Source organism: Tachypleus tridentatus, chromosome 13 (genome assembly GCF_004210375.1).
Source record: "Tachypleus tridentatus isolate NWPU-2018 chromosome 13, ASM421037v1, whole genome shotgun sequence".
Classification (NCBI taxonomy): domain Eukaryota; kingdom Metazoa; phylum Arthropoda; class Merostomata; order Xiphosura; family Limulidae; genus Tachypleus; species Tachypleus tridentatus.
Window position 1 is genome coordinate 60564032 of NC_134837.1, and position 26824 is coordinate 60590855.

Here is a 26824-nt window from a genome sequence, read left to right on the forward strand (position 1 = left end):
GGAATCATGCAAAAAGAAGAGTACGCTGTTATATTAAGCACTTATATCAAGAATGATGCTCAGAACTTGGGGCTTGGGCGTCGTTGGATCTTCCAGCATGACAATGACCCTAAGCACAGATCGAAATATGTGCAATCCTGGTTGCACAGGAACCATATAAGCGTCCTGGAGTGGCTATTGCAGTCACCTGATCTCAACTCAATTGAAAACGTTTGGCATGAGTTGAAGACCAGGGTTCATCAGCATCATCCGAAAAACTTGCAAGAGTTGGAGGCCTTCTTTAAAGAACAGAAGGGTAGCGAGAAATAACCATCTGGGGGGGGGGTTAGTTTGAGTGCTTGATGCAACGCCGCAGGCGCGAAGCCATGTTAGAGGTCTGGGGCATGCCCCGGGAAATTTTAATAAAAACATAAAAGCCTGAATTATGCATTCTGAGACCACCTTTTGGACAAATTTCAGAATGGCATACTGAGATGTTTGTCTTATTTTTTAATCATAAATAACATAAAATAATATTTTAATAATAACATAATATAAATATATAGGCCTATATATGTGATATGCAACTTAAAGTTATCAAGCTCAGCAAAGTAGGCCTTATTATACATTCACCGTGATATTAAAGTTGAACCAAACTGTGTTGTAGATGTCCTTGAAAGAACGAACATACGTTTGAGCCTTTCATAGATATTCGATTGTGTTTTTTTAGTTCTGACAAAACTTGCTGTATTAAACGAGTGTTCAATCACAAATTTGTATTTGACCATTTGTTGTGTGTGAAATTATCTGCCATGCAATCACGGATCTTTATAAAACTTTACAGGTGGCAACTGAACTTGTCTAAAAAGTTTGGGTCCATGGGGAGGTTTTAACAACAACCCCCTTCCTTGGCTACGCCCCTGATAAAGGCCAATGGAAGAAAATACCAGTCGAGTACTGTCAAACGATCATGGAGGGCTATGAGGAGAGATTGCGCCAAGTAATTCACCTGAAAGGCTACACAACTAACCATTAAAGTAGACGCACGAACACTTTCTGCCCCTCCTATGTTTGGTTATTTGTTTATAAACAGTTTGTCATTCAATTTACATAAACATTTATGTAGATGTGTGTTAGTATAATATTTATAATATCCTATACTTTCATTGTTTGTTTGTTTTTGAATTTCGCACAAAGCTACTCGAGAGCTATCTGTGCTAGCCGTCCCTAATTTAGCAGTGTAAGACCAGAGGGAAGGCAGCTAGTCATCACCAACCACCGTCAACTCTTGGGCTACTCTTTTACCAACGAATAGTGAGATTGACCGTAACATTTTAACGCCCCCACGGCTGAAAGGGTATGTTTGGCGCGACCCTCAGATTACGAGTCGCACGCCTTAACACGCTTGGCCATGCCGGGCCCTACTTTCATTATCCTAATCGTGTTACTTTTTAAGTTATGAGGAAAATACCACTCACGACGCAAGGTTACGAACACTTTCTGTCATAACTGTATATGTAATTAATTTTCTTCATTTTTTTTTTTCGTTTTGCGTATATATTTGTATTAAGTATTTTATTATTTGTATCATTCTTGTGTTTTTCTCCATCATGTATATATGTACAGTGTCTATATGTGTTTGTTTTTCTCCCACTATGTATCGCGTTTCAACTCATTGCTTTATTCGTTTGTGTTCTTTTAATTGTAAATAAATTCAAAATTATAATTACGACAGACACAGTTTGTAAATGAGGGGGTAATTTTTTTTCATTATTTATTGTATGATGTATATAAAAAAGTATTTGGTAACAAATTCATATTAAATAGCTTTTTAGTGAAGTAGCGGGGGCTGAAAATATTTGTGGAGTTTGGTTAATAAATATTGTTGGTGTTGTTTTTTATCTGACTTGTTCGGTCTAGATAACGATCTGAAGTTAGGTATGTGTAAGTAAGGATAATATAATAATAATTAACTGGTATCTGGTTAAGTTTTTATTCCACACCTAAAGTTATCTTATAATCATTTTTACAATTAAATTTTCCATTTACAACTTTCATTTTTACCTCGCAATTTCTTTCATGCGTAGGGTGACCAAAGTGTTTTTGTGTTTGTTTTTTAAATTGTCAGACACAAACTATCAATAATATTTTTATTGATGTCATATGTTTAAACTTAATCTGAACTGTACTCTTAACGCTGAGTAAAAAAATCTATAACTTTTTCTTAAACCATAATTTTCACCTCTTTTTTTTTTATTTCAGTATTGTATCTATTGTCTTAAATTTGTCTTATTAGTTATTCATAATGACAACAGGTGGAGGTAGAGATATTGATTTGAATACTGTATAGTTACTTAAACAATTAAAACAGATGGAAACAGTAATATACAAACGACTAAAAAGGAAAGAAAAACTAGGGTTGGATGGAGAAACACACCTACTAACATCGGTATTTAAACCATTAAAACTGATAAACATAGTATTTTACAAACGTTTAAAACTGAAACAAAAGATATGGTTCGATTCAGAAACACGCCTACTAACAACTCTATTTAAAACCCTTAAAACTGATGGAAGGAGTATTATACAAACTTTAAAATTGAAACAAAAACTAGGGTTCGATTGAGAAACCCAGCTACTGACAACTGTATTTAAACCATTAAAACTGATGTATAGAGTATTATACAAGTGTAAAACAGAAACAAAACTGGAGTTAGATTAAGAACCATGCTTACTAACAACTGTATCTAAAATATAAAAGCTGATGGGCAGATTATTATACAAACGTGTAAATCTGAAACAAAACTATGGTTTGACTGAGAAACAAACCTATTAGCAACTGTATTTAAAGACATTAAAATTGAGTATTATAAAACGACAAAACTATGGTTTGACTGAGAAACAAACCTTGCAACTGTATTTAAAGACATTAAAATTGAGTGAGAAAAAATTATACAAACGTTTAAAACTGAAACAAAAACTCTGGTTCGATTGAGAAACATACTATGTCAACTGGATTTAAACCATTAAACCTGATGAAGAGGTATTATAAAAGCATTTAAAACTCAAACAAATATAGAGTTCAATTGAGAATAAACACATACTAACAAATGTATTGAAATCATAAAAACTGAAGTACAGAGTATTATACAAATGTTTAAAACTTAAACAAAAACCAGGAATCGATTGAGAAACACAGTTACTAACAAGTATATTTAAACCATGAAACTTAAACAAAAACAAGGGTTTGATTGAAAATCACACCTACTAACAACTGTATTTAAACCATTAAAACTGATCGAGAGAAACTTTACAAATGATTAAAACTGAAACAAAAACTTGGGTTTGATTGAGAAACACAAATGACTATATTTAAACCTTTAAAACTGATTGACAGAGTATTATACAAATGTTGAAAACTGTAACAAACTAAGCACTGAGCAATACATTTCTAGAACATTTGAAGCCAAACTCTCAGTATTTATGAGTTTTCAATAAATAAACATTGGAAACATAATTACAATTTCATGATGTCTCACAACACTAGAAATGTCTTACCATTTCATTGTTCAGAACTATTTATATTTTTTCTATAATACTTTTGTACATTTTAGCAAATATGTTTCTGAGCAGATGCAACAAAGATCAACTTTAAACCAGTTTCATTTATTAGATCTGAAATTTTCTTACTTGTAATATAGCTTACCAAAAAATAAAGCAGTGCAGAGAAACCACACACTTTGATAAGAAGACAATCTGTTTAATTCAGTTAACAACCACAGTTTATTCTTGAAAGGTAAAAATAACATCTCAGGTTCTTTAATATGTTAAAAACATTGAACAGTGAAGAGCCACCTAATTAATTAACATCAGACGTGTTTTAAATAGAAAAGTAATTTGAAGTTGCTTCACAAAACAGAAATAAAACAGTATTTAAATTGAGGTAACAGGATAAATTTATTAAATAATAAAATTACCACAACCTTTTCAACTCTGTCATGATTACAATTTATAAAACTATATTGGACATTTTTATAATTTACAACAATTCATTCACAAAGTAAAATAAACTTAGTTAAAAGAAATGTTTAAGATGTGTTATCTCGTTCATAATTAAATGAATAGATAAATAGAACAGTCCTGATAGTCAGAGAGATGCACATTCTAAAAAAGTTAAAATGTGAAGAATGCAAATAACTATTGAAGATTTGCTGATGGAGTTTGTGAAAGACAAATATTAATACATTGTTAATGTGAGTTATACAATCTTCACATAAAAACACCAGTTATGAGTGAATGAAATGAGTGTCAAAGCCAGAAGATTTTGTGAAGCTTATATTTATTTAATTAACATTTTGTTTTAGACCTGCATTAAGTTTTTATAATGTACTCTTTTACTGAAATCAAGGCCAGACCATTGCATTCTAAGAGTTAAACCCCATAAAAGTATTCCATGCATGTGATCATGTTTATTATTATGTAAATTAGATAATTTAATTATTACTGTTAAAAGGTCTATATAAAAACACAAAATAAAATTAAGCAGAATAATAATGTTTAACTTAATAACTAGAAGTTAACTTCCATTATTAATATTCACAGTTTTAATATCTGATTAACTTAAGCCAATGGACCATATTCTATTTTTATTAATTACTAGTTCATACTATTCTATAAGAAGAAACTTCTTATTTTATGATCAACCCTAGTTATAATTGTAAATGTTTGTTCATGTAGAAGAAAGCACAAAGCTACATAATGGGCTATCTGTGCTCTGCCCACCACAGGTATTGAAACCTGGTTTTCAGCAGTGTGAGTCTGCAGATATATTGCTGTGCCACGGGGGAGATCAATCTTAAGTGTCCAATTTTGGTTCACCATAATTCAAGGTGTACTTTTCAGCTAAGAATCAGAGACAACTTCTCTCTCTGAACCAATATATACATATCCATAAGAAGAACCTGTAGTTCTACACTTTCAGTCACACCATCCTTCCTCTGTAAGGAAAGGAGTGATTATAAGAAAATTACATAAAATGTATGGTGCATGCTTGGTACAAAAACACTTAGACAAATTATTCTACAAGACAGCTACTTAAATACATTCGATGGTTAGGAAACAAGCTCAATAAATAAAAGAAAAACATTAGAAACAGAGTATATGAGAGTAATACAGTTACACAGTCGATATTGTATATTAGCAGTGGTGTAACTACACAAATATGAAAACCATGAAAATGTCTTACCCTCAAATCACAACATAAAAATCAGGTCCATTTCAAAATGTTCATCAAAAATGTCACATAACCAAAGGAATGTAAAAATTAGAGGCCCTATACATTGGAGAAACTGGAGATCCACCATTAATGTGTCAATGAAAAGTTTCATAACAAAGTACAGTAGCCATAAACTACATCTTAAATCATAGTATACCATGGATGGATTCCCATTTAAACTCTTTTGATTATGTGCTGGTAGCATTAAGTATCTTTATATATGTACAAAACAAAGTTTTTATCACAACTACTTAGCAGTTTATCCAGTCAATTATCTTCCTTTTGCATCTTCATTATTAGTTTGTCAATTCTTTCTTTGCCAAACTTTAACAAACAAACAATTCTACCAGCTTCCTTTAGAATAATTGGTTTTTCACTTCTTTCTCCATCTGTGAAGAGACATCTAGTAATCAGACTATTTATCTTTATTCATCAGTTTGAAGAGACATATAGGAACTAGTCTATTCACTTTTATCCATTAGTGTGAAAAGACACCTAATAATCAGAATATTCACCTATATCCACCAGTGTGAATAGATATTTGTAACCAGACAATTCACCTTTTTCCTCTGGTGTGAAAAGACATCTAGTACCTAAACTATTCATCTTTCTCCATTTGTGAAGAGACATATAGTAGCTAGACTATTCTTCTTTATCCATCAGTGTGGAAAGATGAATAAAGTAACTACACTGTTTATCTTTGTCCATTGGTGTGAAAAGACATCTAGTTACCAGACTATTCATCTTTATCCATCTGTGAAAAGACATACAGTAACTAGACTATTCATCTTTATATGTCAGTGCAAAAAGACATCTAGTAACCAGACTACTGATCTTTGTCCATCAGTATGAAAAGACTAGATATCTAGTAACCAGACTATTTATTTTTTATCCATTTGTGTGAAGAGACATCTAGTAACTAGACTATTTATTTTTTATCCATTTGTGTGAAGAGACATCTAGTAACTAGACTATTCATCTTTCTTATAAGTGTGAAAAGACATCTAGTAACTAGAATATTAATATTTATCCATCAGTGTGAAGAGACATCTAGTAACCAGACTATCGATCTTTGTCCATCAGTGTGAACAAACATCTAATAACTGGAATACTCTCCTTTATTCCTAGATGTTCTTTAACAGTTCACCATCTCTAAACATGTAGATTCTACAAACAAAAATATTTAGGTTTTGGCCTTTCTTTTTTTTTCTATTTCTTTCTGTTTCTACAAAGCTACAAAATAGGCTATTTGCACTCTGTCTACTAGTTTTGTAGTATATATGAAAGTTCACTGCTGACCCATAAGAGAACTATTCCCATTAACATGTCATTTGTTTGTTTGTTTTTAGAGCAAAGCCATGTTGCTATCTGCTCTGTCTACACTGAGAATTCAATCCAGATTTACGTCCTTAAATTTACATCTGTCCACCTGTTGATATTGACCATTCAGTCACTCTCAATGCTATTCTTTTTTTGGTAATTGGTGGTTCAATCCTTTCTGTGCCCAACTGTAATTATGACTTATTTCTATCTTATCAATCATTATTTTTGCTAATTATTAACTGTTTTGACTGTGTACTTATCTATTTCATATTATTTTTACCAATAATCAACTTTCTGACTACATACTTATCTATAATCATGTTTTTCTTTCCATTCATTTTCCATTCTTGATCTTTAGTCCGTTGTTTTATCATTTGGTCATAGCTCCAGAGTTACCTTTTGTATATCTTAGAGACCACCTGTCACTTTGTATTCAATTTATTCTCATTTAATCCTGTATTTCTAAATAAATAAGTCAACTTACCACCTGCTAATTCAGCTGTTCATTGTCATTACTATCATTTTTGTTCTAAGTTCTAAGTAGTGTTACAAATACCAACTTGTAATTTTAACATACAGAAGAAATGTCTTAAATAGTTAGTTTTATTTATTAGTTTTATCTAGTAAACTAGCATTAAAAGTACAATATCCTATTATACGTTTCTTAATAATATACTATTTACTTCTCAAACTATTGTGATTGTTGTCAATAAAGAATTTTTTCTCTTCTCTTATAGAAAAACTTCAACAAGCCATAATGAAAAACAGTAAATATAGGATCAGTTTGGGTTAATGAATGGTTTAATAAAAAAATGCTTCTTAATGTGTGGTAGCTGTTTTTAATATTTTGTTATAGGATGTATGTTACCCATTTAATAACTAAGACAAGTATTCACAAAAATATATGTTAAGGCACAATCAAACACTCACTCTGTAACCTATGATACATTTGTTAGATTTTGTTAACAGTTCAAAGGTAAGTGTGGTTCCTGTATTTAAACAACTACTTATTAACTGCAGTTTATTTTGCTCACTTTATTTGCTTGAAATACTCTGTCTTAGGTTTGATTAAAAAATAAACATTTGATATAGTTGCAGTTTGTGAGAAGAGAAAGTATTACTATTTTAAAACACATAATCACAACATTGCAATAAAAGATATTTACAAAACCTTAAGGCTGATGAATTTAAAAATGTACACATAATTATAAATAACTGGTATAAAATCACACAAATATCACTGCTATGATGTAATCAAACCACATTCACGTATCATGATATGGAGATTAGAAAAATACCCTTGGAAATGGGAAAATTTTCCCATATTCATACTCCTAACTCTAACTTTTAAATCAATAAAAAATCTAACTACAGGATCAACAATGTTTTTCACTTTTAAGGCTGCTTAAGAACCTTAAAACACAAAAAAATGAATCACATCACTTTTTAGGAATATTACATTTCAGAAAATCTGAATAAACTACAACTTTTAATAATTATCACACTTTTATCTTAAAAAAAAATAAACATTTGTAGGATACATATTAACATGAATTCAATGGCTGGGCCTAATCAATCCAATATTATAAAATCTGGCTTTGTTACTACGAGTCGACACCTACATTTCTCTCTCCACAGATGCCATAATTTTGAATCACCAATAAATATTTGTAGTCATTTCTTTGTGTATTCTTGGGATTATGCAGAACCATTATCAGCTTTTTTTGGTTTTAATTTTTCAACACTATCTTTATATACACAATTAAAACTGTATATTGGATGATAATGATGGTTTAGTGTTTCTGTTAATTGTTATCACGGGCTATTGAATCCGTGGTCCAAAACTCGGGATCTGCTTGAATAACAGAGTGCTCCTGACTAATGGCAGCAAGTTCTTTAAGGAATTCTGACAAAATAACACCACACAGCACAGCATTTTTCATTTTTAGGGATTCCACTTTGCTTTCAGGATTTTCAGGTGCTTGTCTAGTTTAGAATAGTCAGAACAAAATGAGATAGTAATTAAATGACAGACCTAAAATAAGGTAAGTATTAAGAATAAACAACCAGAATTATACACTTTTAGTTCAAAATTTTACTTTAGTGAGTTTCTAGGTGCTGATGGGGGAGGGTGTAAAACATTTGCTCAATCATAAAAATATCATACTGAAAACAACACTTTATTTTAATATGAAGAAAGTTTAACAGCAAGTTTTCTCTAAGTATCTGGTAAGTTGAAAATCTTCAAATATTTTTACTTATTCAGAGTGTAGCTCATAAATAAATATGGTGAAGTTGGTTCTTCAAATATGGTATAACTGGTAACTTAAGCTATCAAATTATAGAGTTAAGATATCAACCTTGACAAACTAAATCTATCACTTCAAACAAAGTGAAGCCACCAATCTGAGCACAGTAAATTTATCATTTCAAACAGAGTTATGCCACCAACCTGAGCACACTAAATCTATCATTATAAATAGAGTAAAAATACTAATCTGAGTACAGTAAAGCTATTACTGCAAACAGAGTAAAGCCATTAACTTAAACAAAGTGAAACTATAGGCTGAATCACATAAAACTACCAAATTAAGCTCAGAGAAGCAACTGACTTAATCATATGGTTATGTTTGTGCCCATTTGAGTTACTTCTCATATGTAAAATTATATACAGTTCAACAATTCTTAAGTTAACTCTGAGTTTTTTTTTAATAAAATCTTACCAGTTGTTCTAAAGATATGTAAAGATTACAATTACATAAAGAATGAGATTATTTTTAATTAATTGTTTTAACAAAAGATTTAGTATTTTTGTATTGTAGTTTTTTTGCTATCAGACTCTGAATGTTTTGAGTATTATTAACAATGTATACTGCAAACAAATGTTTAAAATTAGAAACAAATACACTCACCTTTTAATTGTATATAAAATTATCTTACAAGATCTTCATTTGGTTATATTAATTTTTTTAAAGTTTTTACATATAAAAAACAGGAGAACCTACCAACTTAAAATTGGACAAAAACAACTTAAAATGAGAGAGACTACCAACTTAAAACTGGAGAGACTACTAACTTAAAACTGGAGAAGCCACAAAAGTTAAGACTCTTATCTTGGGTATACTTTAACTGTGCATGATACAAACTTTTAAGATTCAACATTTTTGTTTATGTTATGACTTAGTATAACATAAAATCTTAGCTAATGAGCTATATTTAATAAGTTCTTAATTCTACAAGGCAATATTTAAAACATTATGCCTTTTGTATGATAAACATGATACATTTTTCTCCAAGCCTGTTCTCTAATTTATCCACCATACCTCCAAAATATATAAAATTAAACATAAATTACTCATTATAAAATTGTCATTGCTCAGAAAAAACATAATTTTTATAACTTTCAATTCTGTTTGGTTATAGAACTATCAATTAGAAAATCAGACCCCTCCTGCCACATCCACTGTTTCAGGATTTAATAGTTCTATCTAATATTCAATTATGTATTACATAAAACAAATAGAAAGTGAAGGTTTTCATTTATCAAATGACCTCTTGTATTATGTTGTGTTCTGAACAAATCATAATCAACTTCATTCAGATTACAAGCTCTCTTAATGAATTTGTAATGGCTCTTTTTGCATACATAAAAAGCCAGAAGAATATTGACAGTTAAGGAAAATTGTATACTTTTTCCCATGTTATTAGTGTATGTTCCAAGGTGCATTATTTAATTAAATAAAAATGTAGTGCATTACTACCACTTGTATAAAAAAAAGCTAGCTTAAATGTCCTTGATAATAGACAGCATAATAAAAAATATTGGGTAAGTACTTTAAATCTTGTTTGCCATGTTTATACTTTATCTATTATTATAAAAGTAAATATGGATCTTTTTAGTTAAGTTAAGATTATATTGGATAAATAATAACAATATTTCAGAAGACACACATGTATATTGAAAGTTAGAAGTATTCAATCTAAGATGGCTTTAAGCAAGTACAAAGAGGTCACATGGTTGGTCATATTAACCAAGCCCATGTTGAAAAAGTTAATCACAGAAAAAAACAGCGATTTAAAAGCACAAAAACTACCAATTTAAGTACAGAGAAGCAATCTACTTAAACACAGAGATTTTACTTAACGGTACAATCTAATAGCTGAGGAGATTCTCAGTGAAATTAAGAATCAAACAGCACATCATACTTACCTGCATCCTTGAGTGACTGGTAGTGACTCAAAAATTGGTCTGATAGCCACATTTCTTTCTTTCTCTCCTCGTAAACTACTTCTTCTGAAAATGAAATTTGTAAAACTTCTGCGTTGTTCTCCTACAAACAACAACATAAAAAAAAGAGTTTAGAAATTATTCCAATGCTAATATTTACAGAAAGGGTTCATGTTACATGGTAACAATACAATGACAAGTTCCTATGATTTACAGAAAGGTTTCATATGTTACATGGTAACAATACAATGACAAGTTCCTATGATTTACAGAAAGGGTTCATGTTACATGGTAACAATACAATGACAAGTTCCTATGATTTACAGAAAGGGTTCATATGTTACATGGTAACAATACAATGACAAGTTCCTATGATTTACAGAAAGGGTTCATATGTTACATGGTAACAAAACAATGACAAGTTCCCATGATTTACAGAAAGGGTTCATATGTTACGTGGTAACAATACAATGACAAGTTCTTATGATTTACAGAAAGGGTTCATGTTCTATGGTAACAATACAAGGACAAGTTCCTTTACTTCAAAGTGTGGTTTATATAATTATGCAGCTAAGTACATACTATATAGGTTATACTTCATATACACTTGATCCAGAAATATCAAAATATAAAAATTTACTTAGTACTTGTACTGATACAAGTATACAAACAGTACTTAGTACCTTGTACTAAAACAAGTAAACAAAGAGAACTGAGAATCTTATACTAAGATACATATACAAACATAACTTAGTATCTTGTACTAAACAAGTTATACAAACATAACTTAGTACCTTGAACTAATACAAGTATATAAACAGTATGTAGTACCTTTTACTAATAAAAGTATACAAACAGAACTTAGTACCTTTTACTAAAACAAGTATACAAACAGAACTTAGTACCTTTTAGTAAAACAAGTATACAAACAGAACTTAGTACCTTTTAGTAAAACAAGTATACAAACAGAACTTAGTACCTTGTACTAAAACAAGTATACAAACAGAACTTAGAACCTTGTACAAGTATACAAACAGTACTTAATACCTGGTACTAATAAAAGTATATAAACAGTACTTAGCACCTTGAACTAATACAAGTATACAAACAGTACAAACAGAACTTAAACCTGGCCATAATGTTACTCCAAATTAACACACAGTAATACTTAATCTATAATAGCAGATAGAGATTCTGAAAACTTGAATCTGGCCATAACTAGTAACTACATCTACTCTTATAGCTAGTAGCCACATCTATTGTTATACCTGATAACTACATCTACTGTTATAGCTAGTAACCACATCTATTGTTATGACTATTAACTATGTCTATTGTTTTTACTAGTAACTATGTCTATTGATATAACTAGTAGACACATCTATTGTTATAATTATATCTATTGTAAAACTTCCTGTAAGTATTAACGGTTCAGACAAACTGACATGTACATAACTATAAGAACTAGCAAAAAATCTTTCAGAAGCTGTTATCATCAATAACTACTACTATACAGTCTGAAGTGTAACTTTCAGAGTCTATTATCATCAATAACTACTACTATACAGTCTGAAGTGTAACTTTCAGAGTCTATTATCATCAATAACTACTACTATACAGTCTGAAGTGTAACTTTCAGAGTCTATTATCATGATAACCAATGAACAGTTTGAAGTTATAACTAGTGAAGCATAACTTTCAGAAGCTATATCACTATAATCACTGTACAGTTTGAAGTGTAACTTTCAGAAGCTATTATCATTGTAACCACTATACAGTTTGAAGTGTAACTTTCAGAAGCTATTATCATTGTAACCACTATAGAGTTTGAAGTGATAACTAGTGAAGTGTAACCTTCAGAACCTATTATCACCATACTTGCTTGCAATGATAAGTGGAAAAAATATTACAGTTTCATTAAATACTATTGTCAACTATTATTCATGTATTATAAAACTTGTTCTCAATTTTATGCAAATCTATATAAATAAGTTATGAAAACAAAAATTTAAATAACTCACCTCTGTGAATATCTCTCTGCTGGTTAAAAGTTTCTTTTCTGTATTCTCTTACAACCAAATCATTCAATAACCGTTCTTCTCGAGCAAAAAAGAATTTCTTAGATTTCAGCAGTAACTCTTCAAAATTACTAATGGATATAAAATAGGCCTCCACTTTTGGTTTTAAAGAACCCAACACCTAAAAATACAAGTTCCTATTCAACTATATCTTATATCCATTACATTTTAAAATAATGAACATTACCCAAGATAATTAGATTTAATGCACTTATAGTATAATACCAAGAATAATGAAAAATAGGTACTTTTGGAAAATAAACTGTTACAGAAAATTAACACATAAAAGAAAAAGTGGAAAGGAACAGAGGATAGAGTAGTTGAATTACATAGTGGTTGGTTGCAAGACCTATAACTGAACCTATGTTATGTTTAGGAAAGGAACATAGGATAAACCTTGCTTGCTTTTGCTTTGTGATGGAGTTGCTTATACATTTGTCAGTTTGAAGAGATTATAATCATAGAGATGATTTCTCTGCTTAAGATTTAATGGCCAAGAAGGTAGGAGAAGAAACAGAAAAACTAGATGTATGAGAAAAACTCTCACAGAGTATTAGCAATGCTTTGTACATCAGCAATTTCTTGGCCACTGGAAACAAAATGGAAAGAGAACCTGAAGTATACTTTCCACTGACTTTCCAAATCTTATCCAATACAATTTTGGAATTGGTGGTAGAAGATATGCTAGTTGTAAACTTAATCCATGATTCCTTTTGGCTTTGATGTCTCATCTGCCGTGTATGGGCCTGCTGGAAAGCAATAAAGTTCACAAGAGTGGAATATCTGCAAAAGATATCCCAGGCCAATTTTTGAGCCTTCCATGCCTTCTGACAGGCAGTACTCCACTATGAATGAGGATAGCCTAGAAAATGTGTTGAGATACTAGGAATAGATTGACCAGCTGCCTGGACAATACAGTCAGTCACTGCAACCATGCAGTCGTCTATTGATGGTACACAGACGACAACAGGATCAAGTTCTGAGAGAGTGGTGAAAGAGAGCCAGTTGGCTTGATTCAACTTCCACCAAGACATGAGGATCAGGTGGCCAATCTACCTTAAAACGATGGGTAAATGATAACTGCCTCAAGGGTAACTGTCATCCCTCCAAGAAAAGCAAGAGAAATGTGAAGGCAAAAAGATAGAGATAAATGGCAGGAAAAAAAAAAAACTATAAGAACTAGTATTGAAGAGAGAAAGATTGTGATCCGAGAGCATACCCCTCCCACCAGTATATTAGGACAACCCAAGAGGGAATTGTGTTTAATAATGTTTACCAGAAATAAAAAGGAAGACGGCAACTTTTCAACAAGAGCATCAAGATCTAATTGATCACAAGTCTCTTCAGAAAAGAGGTAGAGAAAGCAATCAGTGATTGTATGACCTAAGGAAGCATAAATGGTGATGGCCTCCAAGGGTGTCTTAACCTGCAAAGAACAAGGCTGGCACCACCAGTGCCATCTCTCCATGCACTCATCTATCACAATCATTTTGGTATAACTAAAACTGCTGAAAGGTGACTGTATTTCTGAAACATGCTGATGTTTCAGAAATGTTTCCTGTAAGGAAAGATACCTGGGATGACAGAAATCAATCAAGGCCTTATTGTCATCCAGATTAGAAATCACGGCCACACTGCTTTTATTTAATAGAAGGAGGTTTATCAACCTCTATGGATTCTGTCCTGGGTTGAGTGGGAAGGTCTCTGTAAGTAGCAACTGAGGGCATAAACAAATTACCATTCTACATCTAAGGGTTGAAAAAGGTGTACCCAAACAGATGCCATAGATGAAGGAAGTGGGTTTGGGCAGGTACTGGAAAGAATTGTGGGGAAAAGACAGGAGCAAACATTGACTTGCCAGATCATTTAACCAGAGAGACCAAAAGACTTTTCACATGGTTGGAGGCATGGAAAGATCTGTCTGTACTCCCACTGCAGCAGTGAAAAGTAGTGCAGCAGCATATGTCCAAGATGGAGGTGAACCTCAGGGTAAAAAATACTATGGACAGTATTCAAACATTGTACTTCCTTCTCCTCCACTTACTTAGGGGAAGACTGGTAGTAAGAGAGGTGTGAACCACCACAATTGATGTAGTGAGGGTCCATTTGACACTCACAGGTGTAGTGATCATTGTCACCACAAACAGCACATATCAAAAAACCATAACAAGATACCTCCAAATGTCCAAACTGATGATAGTGAAAATGTTTGAAAGGGTTAGGAATGTATGACTACACCTTACATTTCAGATAGCCTGCATTGACAGAAGCAGAGGAACACAGAGGTGTAAATGTCAAAATTAAGACAATTGTCAGCATCATAATTTCATCTTTACAAGTGAAGATATGGCAAAAAATCAGAAATGCCTTGCCTGGAGAAACTACCAAGGATCTCCAACTCGGGAATCTTCTTTAGATCCCTCTTGACAATCACTCCTTGGGAGGAATTCAAAGTATCATGGGGGGTGACCTCAATGGGTATATCCCAAATAGTCTTCAACAACAAGAGGAGTTCATTATTGGAAAATGTAGATGCTTCCACCAAAATTTCTCCAGAGCACAGTCTCCTGACTGACTTGAGTGAGCTAGCAAGGACCTCTAATCCCTTTTGGATGAAAAGAGACATTTATCCAAAGTATTTGTCTAATAAAAAGTAAATAATTAAAAATTGTGGCACAGCTTCTGACTGCGGTGGTGATTTTATAAGAGAGTCATTTATGAGTGGTTGTTTACTATGCTTTTATGTTTTACAAGGATTGGGAATCCATAATAAAGGGAGGAAAATTCAGAACCCACTGACCCTATCTACCATCGTGTCCTACAAGGGGACACACTATAATGCCAAACAAAACACTGCAGCAACACCAGGTTTCTGCACTATACACAAACTTGTACTTAGTTGACCCTAGTCCTGGACCAGCTGATTGATCTGGGGGGAGGTGGACAGGTGGACACATGACCCCTGAACCACCAGGACTCTTCTCCTCCCCTTCACAGGTCACCATGCACCTTAAACATGGGTGGATGTTCAGATCCCAGATAGGGTAAACAGACAAAACAGAACCATCCCTGGGAGGTCCCCCTCACTACATACATGAACCCACATTGAGGGGCAAAACTAAAGAGAAGGACAAATTCCGTCACAATCACATGAAGCAGAATTCAGAGTAAAGACAATATGATAAGACTGGTTGGTTGGTTATTTGGTGTTTATTGGCACAGAGGAACTAGGCTATATGCACCAATAAACTGGTGAAAAACTTAAAAATGAAAGTAAAATTAATAAAATACATAAAAAGGAATCATATTAGAAGAAAGTCCAATTTTTTTAATTGAAAAGTTAAATAGAATTCAAAATGCTAATGGCCCTTAAAAATTTAAAAACACAACTGAGGTGAACAGTGTCACCATTGCCAATGACATGACACTGTCCAACATCAAGGGTGAATCCATGGTAATAGTATGTCTAAAATTGTTTCATCACTCACAGTCATAACAATGGCATGACAGTAAAATGTGGGCCTTTGTGACTTGAGTGTCACACAGACAACACATTAGTGCATCAGTCCCAGATAAAATGATGAGTTAAAAACTGTGACCAATGCATAGCTTAGGCAGGACAGCTTCCTCCTTCCAATCCTTATGTAAGAAAGACAGCCAAAGAGCAGCAGAAGATTTGATCTGTAAAAAGATTATTATCACATTGCTCACTCCAAGTCAACTGCCAACTAGCACAGAGAAATGCCTTGAATACAAGACCATAGTCCATGTATGGGACAGGCATGTCTGTGATAGCACCAAAGCAGATGGACTTAGCTGTGGCATCAGTGAACTCATTCCCATGAATATCAACATGGCCCATATCTAGAAGAACTAGATAGAAGTACATGATGAAGAGAAATGTGCCAATCAGTTTTGAATATTGACAAAAACAGGGTGAGAACTAACATAAAGTAATTACAGGATTAGGAAAGAGCTGTGTGAATTGGTATAAATAGTACAGTTCATGTACTGCAAAGCTTCAACATGATCTAGGGTGAGAGAAAAGCATACAATTCAGCAACAAACAGAGATACCGTAGAGAAGATCCTGTGTGCAGTCACCAAACCACAACAAACCAAGGTAGAGTGCACAGAATAAAGGCAGTACTTCCAATTGGGAGTATCCACCTCCTTCAGGTGACTCAAAGAAAGATTACATTTGGGAATGCCAATAAGTTATGGGGTGGGGTGACCAATGGAGACAGCAACATCACCCTAGGACAGATCCAATTCAGCCAACTGCACCTGGATATGAATGCCAAAAGGAACAATGTCAGACAACTGCAGATGGCAGATGTGTAGAGAAGAATCATGAGACTCATTGTACAAACTCTAGACCGGAGAAGTACAGAAAGCCCCCCCATGCAGAGTCTAAGTACCAGATAGTGAATGGGGTCCATCATCTTCAAGGCTGAGGTCCTGGCAGGGCCATAGACCATGGACCCATAGCCCAATAGTCCAATTATAATTGAATGTGAGCACAGCAAAACTTCAACATGGAACAATGATCTGCTCTCCAAAAGGTGGAATGGAGGACACATAGAATGTTCAGTGCCCTCGTACACTTGACACAAAGCTGCTTCATGTGTGGAATGAAATTCAGCTTATGGTCATTTATAAGTATAAAGAACTTACCTCAAGGACCACAGGAAAAACAACAGAGCTCAGTATCAAGGCAAATACCCCTTGTTGGAAGAAGTGCATGCAAACAGTTTTAGAGAGAGAAAGAGAGAGAGAGATAAGGTAAAACCCTTATCAACATAGAGTCCATGTGCAACTGTAAGGGGGAGTTGTCCACTGATGACTTTAATCTTTATAATGAAAAGTGTGACATTCAAGACACAACTCTGAGGGACTCCAAGTTCCTGGGGGAAAGAAAGGGAAGGTGTCAAACCCACACAGACTTAGAATTGTTGATCCATTAAAAAATGTTTAATAAATATGCAACCCATATGAATGGAGGTCTCACATGATGCCATACCTCCACATAGTATCATAAGCCTTTTCAAGTTAAAAAAACACAAGAACAAGATGTTATCAATTGAGAAAAGCTTCATGATTGAATTTTCAAGTCAAATCAGGTAGTCTGGTTGGAAACAGCCAGAATAATAGCAAAAGAAGCAGGAGAGGGATAGGACAGTATCTCGTAATAAATATCATCAGATCTAACCAATGTACTACAACACCTATGAAGAGTAAGCTTGAGTTCCATCATTGTAAAGGAGCAACTGTAGTCACAGAGATGATTAGAGGTGACTGCTCTGCCCAAATCTTGATGGCTACAAAGGTGGAGGATGAAGCAGAAGAGCTAGATGCATGAGAAAAAAAAGATTTCATCAAGAGTATAGGTGATTCTCTGAGCATCAGCAACTTCCTGGCCATCAGAAAACAAGATCAAAAGGGAGGCAGAAGTATACTGCCCATTGACCTGCAGAATCTTGTCTCATGTGACTTTGGAACTGATGGTAGAAGAGATGCTAGTTGTGAACTTAATCCAAGATTCTTTTAACATCTTACCTGCCAAATATGTGTATGGGCCCACTGAAAAGTGATGTGGGATGAAAGTGTGGGATACCTACGAAAGGTAACCCAAGCCCATTTTTTGAGCCTTTCATATTATATAGCAGGCAAGATTCCACCATGGAAATTGTGTTGAGGTTTTAGGAAAACAGTGAGCAGCTGCTTGGACAATCCAGTCAATTACTTCTTCCACACAGTCGACTACTGACAGCTTACAGATGATGGCAATTATCAAGTTCTGAAAGCAATGAAAGAGAGCCAGTTGGTTTGACCCATCTTCCACCAAAGGATGCAGGTTGGGTGGCACCAACCATGGCCAGTCTCCTTCAAAATGATAGAAAAATGATCACTCTCTCATGGGTCACTGTCACATCCCCTTCCAAGAGAAATGAGTGAAAAGTGAAGGGGAACAGATGAAAGATTACTAGCAGTAAAAGACTGACTAAGTGCATGAAAATAGGTATCAGAACCAGTACTGATGAGAGAAAGGTTGTGAATCAAGAGTATACATCCTATGGAATGATCCCTCCCATCAATATCAGCACAACCCCTATTGGGGATTATGTCCATTAAAATACTCCAGGATTAAAGAAGGAAAGAGTAACTGGTCAAGGACAGCATCAAGGTCTGATTGATCATAGGTCTCTTCAAGAGACAGGTAGAGAGAGCAAACAGTAATGGAAACATGGATAATTATGGCCTCAAAGGATGTATCAAGTAGCAAAGATAGGGAAAGCACATGCTCAATGACCAGTAGTGCCACCCCTACATGCACTTGTCCATCACACAAGTTATTTCTGTATGAAGAAAACTGCCAAAAGGTGACTGCATCAGCAAGTTTCAGAAATGTTTCCTGTAAGGAGACACACACACACACAGGATGATAATAATCAATTAAATCCTTAATGTCATCTGTATTCAAACAGAAACCTTGATAGTTCCATTGTATCAATGTGGGCATTTTTATTTACATGGAGAAACATAAAGGAACTCAAACCAAGGGACAAAATTAAAGATAAGAGTAAATTTGTCCACAATCACATGAAACAGCATTCAGAGACCCACTACCAATTTTACCCACAACCAATGCAACCTTCATATATACACACACACAGTCACCAATATAAAAAAAATTAAGTCCTCACTGTCCTTAAAAAATGTTTATTCCAAATTTTAGTCTTGGAATATAACCACTACTGAAATCTATTCAAAGAATTATTACTTAATGTTGCATAGATGATATCATCACTATGCAAGTCCTTACTTCTACAGGTATAAATGTCAATACCACTGATGAAGTATATTCAGTCCTTACTTACAGAACTATAGATGTCAACACCACTTCTGAAGTATATTTAGAGTCCTTTCTTATAGCTAGTATTGTGAAAGCCAGGTATTTTATTGAGTTAGTGTTTGTCACTGAGTTATGATTTCAAGAAATCCCACCTTTCACAAGAGAAAATTAGATGAATAAGAACGTTATTTATAAAGTGCTAGAATATGTGGGGTGTAGTTATAAAATCTTAAAGGGCATGCGAACTGAATAACAAATAAGTAAGTGTCATATATTGTTGAACTTCATTAATAATTATAGGATGACTGCAGCAGTAAAAAACATCTCTCCAAGTCTTTCATCCTAAAACGATATTACATTTTACAGATATAAAACAACACACAACTAAGTTTTTAAACATCTTGATTCTACGTATTAATGTACACTTTTTAGTTATAAAACAACACAAGTTTTTTAATTATCTTGATACTATCTATTACCAAACATTTTACAGTTATAAAACACACAACTGAGTTTTTTAAACATCTTTATACTATGTATTACCATACACTTTACAGTTATAAAACAACACACAACCAAGTTTTTAAATATACCTTTATACTAACTATTAGTAGAAGTTTTCAATCCTTAAACACTATATTTAGACATACAATAACACAACAGCTACAACCAAATAACATAGTACAATAATTTGCACTTTCTCTGATAACCTAAATACTAGTGATCATGGATATATAATGTTCAACAAATAATATATTTATTAATAAAAGAATGGATAACTATTTTAAATATGTACCTGAAGTAATGATCTCACTGTTGGTTGGAAGACCAGGGAATGGTTGAGCAAGAAAGATCGAAGTAAAGGCTGTGGATAGAGGGCTAGACGAGCTAGTACTTCTGTTAAACGAAGATTTGTGTACACGTCATTTTGAAGCATCATCTCTAGTTTACTTAACAGAACATTGAGAAAAGGTCCAATATCAGGACTTTCAAAAGACTCCAAACTTGATGGAGATGATGTACTAGACTTAACAGAATCTTTAGTTCTGTTACATAATAGTGAGGACTTTGTTCTGTTATCTGAGAATGTGCACAAACTACTTAAGTGTTGATTTTTTATTACTTTAATGAACTCATACTTTGACAGCTGACCCTTCTTTTCGTGGCTTTCTTTAACCAATACTGAATTATCCATATGGTCTCCAGATTTTTCAACGTTTAACTCAAGGAAACCGTTTTCCATATTCTTCTCATTTCGGGATGAACCATTTACTATAGATTTTGATGACAGATTGCACATAACGTTTTCACTGTTCAAACAGTCACTCAGTGTTGAACTTTCTCCATTTTGGTGGCTAGAGTCAGTGTAGTAATTGTCAATTATTATCAAGTTCTCATCACACTGTCCACTTGAAATAGGGGAATCTCTAGAAATATCAGTGTATGACTGAGGTTTCTTAACTGGATTAATCACAGATGCTTCTGAGGATGGTATCAACCCATTATAGGGAGCAGTCCACTTTAGGGAAGCTTTAGTACAGGCTAACACATGTTCTCTAGCTTCCTTGAGATAATCTAAGTAACTACTTTCATATTGCTCTCTGTCTTCAAAGTACCACTCCACTGTGTTAATACCACTACCTGATCTCTGATGACTACTATTCACATAAAAGTCACCAAAGGCAAGGCTCGATGTTGAAGTTGTACGACGATGTCTTTTAAGTCTTAAACTACCCCCTCGTGACAATCTCTCTGGCTGCTTCATGTTTGAAGGAAGAGAGGACATTGATGATGTTAAGAAACAAGTAGGCACTAGTGACAGTAGCTTTTCTGCTGTCTGACTGTATACATCCACATCACGCAACCGGCTTCGCTGGCTAACCATGACATGGGTACAGGGAATCAAATACCTGAAATAATGACAGTAATTTTAACAGATAACAAGTGTGAAAACACTGTACTTCTGAAAAAAATATACAAGACTGTTGTGGTTCTGAACTGTTTTATTTAGAATATGAAAAGTATTTACAACTGAGCAACAATATCTAAAAATATCTCTAATAGACAGAAACTTGTTACATAATAAATTTATATACATTTACAACTATCATATTACACCAGATGTGATATTAATTATTTGTAGTTCAAAACATATTTAGAACTTGCTGGTAAGAAACCATTACTTCAGTTTAATAAAAACATTTATGAACAGATAGATGTGTAGCAATGGCATGAAATGAAGCTAAAATAACACTTCTTTTTCTTACATCTTCATGACAAAAATATCATTAAACAACTGTTTGTCAACAAACAACATGATAAAATTAAGTTTACAACTGAATTTATGAGCAAGTACATGTGTAACAATGGGACTAAATGAAGCTAAAATTAAACATATTTTTTTCTTATACCTTCATGACAAAACATCATGATAAAATTAAGTTTACACTGGTAATAAAATATATTCAAAAGTATCAGTTTTTACAAATAGTATATTTTTTCTAGTGTTTATTGTAAACCTACATTTACAGGACTATACATTCATTTATTTCTTTATAGGCTAGAGGCATTTAGTACCAGTCAAAATGCAGGTCTCCTTCCTTAAATTATCGAGTTTCCCTGTAGAACACTTGCCTTTGTGTAGGCAAAGCAGTACTGTGAACACCCCTAACTAGAATAAGACAAGTTGCCAGAGGTAGCCACTTATTATTGCTAAATATTGTTAAAAATCCAGTAACTTAATGAAAGGAAGTCAACTTCAATACTGACAAATATGTAATTTAAAACTATAACAAAAGTAAGTATTTTCAACTATTTCTGAAATGACATTTCACAAATAAATCTTCTAAAACTAAGAATTCATACAAATATTAATTTTAAAAAAGATAATTTGCTGAAACTACATAATCTGTAGAATGTCAAGCTTCAAACTATTTCACCCAACATAGAATAAAGCCATCCAATGCTATGTGTTAAATTGACACACACTCACTAATGTTATGTATTATTGTTGTCTAGTCACTTTTTCAGAACTCAACAGTTTTATATAAATATTGTTGTTTAGTCACTTATTCAGAACTCTCAATAATTTTATGTACAAAACACTAGTTATGTTTATGTATTGCTGTTCAGTTGTTTAGTCACTCATACAGAATTCATAGTACTTTTATGTATTGCTATTGAGTTACTTACATATAACCCAATGTAGTTTTAAGTATCAAACTGTAGTTGAAATATTTAAAGAGCATAATCTGCAGTTTTATGCACAAGTTCCTTATATAAAGCACATGGTTGTTTGTCTAATATTATCTGCTAATTTACAAACAATTCTCAGTTTGTTAAATTTTTATTTTTCCAACACTGTAGCTTACACTTAGTTATAGTGATTAAAATGTTCCACAATCCTTTATGGGAACTTTCTGGTAGTACTTCTTGTATCTCAAACATGCACCCTGATGCATTAATAACAAAGCATCTAGGAAACTTAAGTTATGTTGAATCATCTCAAGTTTAAACTCCAGCACACTTAGTTCAGTACTAGCCACAACACAACACAGTTGAGAAAGAATATAAACACCCTTACCTATTAAATTCCAACATGACAAGGTTGAGGAAGGATATAAACACCCTTCCCTAAGTTCAACATGACAAAGTTGAGGAAGGATATAAACACCCTTCCCTAAGTTCAACATGACAAAGTTGAGGAAGGATATAAACACCCTTCCCTAAGTTCAACATGACAAAGTTGAAAAAGGATATAAACACCCTTCCCCGAGTTCAACACAACAAAGCTGAAAAAAAATGTAAACACCCTTACCTCACTATTAAGTCCAACATGACAGGTTAAGGAAGGATATAGACACCCTTAACTGACTATTAAGTTCAACATAACAAAGTTGAGAAAAGATATAAGCACATTACTTGACTATTAAGTTCAACATGACAAAGTTGAGGAAGGATATAAACACCATTCCCTGACAATTAAGTTAAACATGACAAAGTTCAGAATAGATATAAACACACTTACTTGAGTACTAACTCCAACATGAAATCTTCACAGTTAAAGTCCAGAAGTGTCTTGAAAAGGGCCAGTGTGATGGTACACAGCTAAAGTAGTAAAAAAACGTTTCTAAGACAAAAAAAAAAAAACGATAAAATAGTGAATATTCTAAGAAACTGTAACAATGTCATGAACAACTTCACCATAATTTCCTTGTTGCTGACATTATTCCTTCGACTCCTCATACTAGAAGAGATAAAACAGTAAACAAAAGCCCACAAAATAAATACACTTTCCTAAAAATATGTACACATGAAACAGTAACTTACAACTGACTGGGATCCTATTCTTTTCACTAAGGTATCTAAGATCTGATGGCCTTCAAAATCTGACATCACTATAAACTTGAGGAAGACTTTGATTAACTTTGGTTCAGTGATGGAACGAAGAAATAACTGCAAGTAAGCTGTGGCTGCTACGACTTCTTCTGTGGATGTCTAAATGTCAAAAGATAATTTTTATTGCTGTTATTTTAAAACCAATAATTTACGGTTTTGTACTTCTCAGACTGAATATTATTGTAATACATAGTTCCTTCTTTTATTTTCATAAAATTCAAAAAATATTAAAGCAGTTTGGTCACAACATTTTCTAAGTTTAGCAGTAATTATATTGAAAATTTCATGTATCACAATCAGTTTTTTTCTTGTTAGTCTGTTGTTAACTAAATAAACAGGAAAAGACCATACAGTGTAGTTCAACTTATTATTTAAGCTTCTGAATACTCATTTTTACAATTCAGCACATTTTGCAAAGAATTTTGTTTGATCTCTTCATGAGTCTATCATAAATCTGATATTAATGGTACTACATTCTTAGCTGCTACAAATTTTTATTTTTCCTACATGTATCCAACAGATAAGCCATTAACAGCTACCCTGAACAAAAATTATGGAATAAGAGATGCCACACAACATTCCATGAGATACAATAAAAGCCAATCTTTGTTTGAAACAATTGACTCTCTGTTGGTAACGTTCACAATATGGTTTGTCTCCACAAGCCTCAAATTCCAATTCTTACAGGTATCCTTTACTGAGTATGTCACATGGTTTTCTTGTCTTATATTGAAAGTTTTTATTAAACTATTTTTTTGTTTACAATATACCAGTTAGTATAGCAAGAAATCTTAGCTCATAATCCTCCATATTTTAATAGCAGATAAGTGTTAAGTTCTTAATTTTATAAGGAATATTTTTTAAATTCTGAATCTCCCCTAGTGTTACACACATTTTCTCTAGGTATCTTCATTTTATCCACCACCTCTCAGTAACAATGAAATAAAGCATAAATTACTCACTATAAAATCATCATTCCTCAGACAAACCATAATTTCTACAGCCTTTACTTTATGATTACAAAACTATCCAATAAAAATCAGATCTCTCATGCCACATCTACCTGTCACATTTCTCTATTAGGATTTGATAATAATTCTTTCTTACATTTAATTTCATATTATCTATAACCAATAGAAAGCCAATGCTTGCATCAAATAATGTGTTAAGTCACATTGTGTTCTGAACAGGTAGATGTAAATTTCACTTATAATACAAGGTTTATTCTGGAAAGAACTTTAATGATTATCTTGGATAAATTTATAAGGGCTCTTGTCACATCATTGGATAGCCAGAAAAATATTGAGAACTTGCTTTTTTGTTTAATATTGTAAAATTAATTATTATTATTGGTGAGAAATGCAATACATCATTTATATTGTAGTATTAATAATTATTATAGGTGAGAAATGCAATACACCATTTATATTGTAGGATTAATAATTGTTATACATGAAAAATGATGCAATACACCATTTATATTGTAGGATTAATAATTGTTATACGTGAGAAATGATGCAATACACCATTTATATTGTAGGATTAATAATTGTTATACGTGAGAAATGATGCAATACACCATTTATATTGTAGGATTAATAATTGTTATACGTGAGAAGTGATGCAATACACCATTTATATTGTAGGATTAATAATTGTTATACGTGAGAAGTGATGCAATACACCATTTATATTGTAGGATTAATAATTGTTATACGTGAGAAATGATGCAATACACCATTTATATTGTAGTATTAATAATTATTATAGGTGAGAAATGCAATACACCATTTATATTGTAGGATTAATAATTGTTATACATGAGAAATGATGCAATACACCATTTATATTGTAGGATTAATAATTGTTATACGTGAGAAATGATGCAATACACCATTTATAATGTAGGATTAATAATTGTTATACGTGAGAAATGATGCAATACACCATTTATATTGTAGGATTAATAATTGTTATAATGTGAGAAGTGATGCAATACACCATTTATATTGTAGGATTAATAATTGTTATAATGTGAGAAATGATGCAATACACCATTTATATTGTAGGATTAATAATTGTTATACGTGAGAAATGATGCAATACACCATTTATATTGTAGAATTAATAATTGTTATACGTGAGAAATGATGCAATACACCATTTATATTGTAGGATTAATAATTGTTATAATGTGAGAAATGATGCAATACACCATTTATATTGTAGGATTAATAATTGTTATATGAGAAATGATGCAATACACCATTTATATTGTAGGATTAAAATTGTTATAATGAGAAATGATGCAATACACCATTTATATTGTAGGATTAATAATTGTTATACGTGAGAAATGATGCAATACACCATTTATATTGTAGGATTAATAATTGTTATACGTGAGAAATGATGCAATACACCATTTATATTGTAGGATTAATAATTGTTATACGTGAGAAATGATGCAATACACCATTTATATTGTAGGATTAATAATTATTATAGGTGAGAAGTGATGCAATACACCATTTATATTGTAGGATTAATAATTATTATAGGTGAGAAGTGATGCAATACACCATTTATATTGTAGGATTAATAATTATTATAGATGAGAAGTCATGCAATACACCATTTATGTTGTAGGGTCCCCCACTAGTACAGTGGTAAGTCTACAGATATACA

At 32.6% G+C, this 26824-nt stretch overlaps 1 pseudogene across 1 annotated transcript in view; it reads right to left on the minus strand.

Moving 5' to 3' along the window:
- Positions 1-5311: 5311 nt before the first annotated feature.
- Positions 5312-26824, minus strand: part of LOC143236150 (FHF complex subunit HOOK-interacting protein 1B-like) — a 35968-nt pseudogene continuing 14455 nt past the window's right edge. The window contains exons 4-9 of the transcript XR_013019501.1: positions 24068-24235; positions 23766-23845; positions 20535-21648; positions 12827-13004; positions 10788-10908; positions 5312-8563 (exon numbers count right to left, since the gene is read on the minus strand). The product of XR_013019501.1 is annotated as an FHF complex subunit HOOK-interacting protein 1B-like (transcript). The remainder of the gene's footprint in view (positions 8564-10787; positions 10909-12826; positions 13005-20534; positions 21649-23765; positions 23846-24067; positions 24236-26824) is intronic.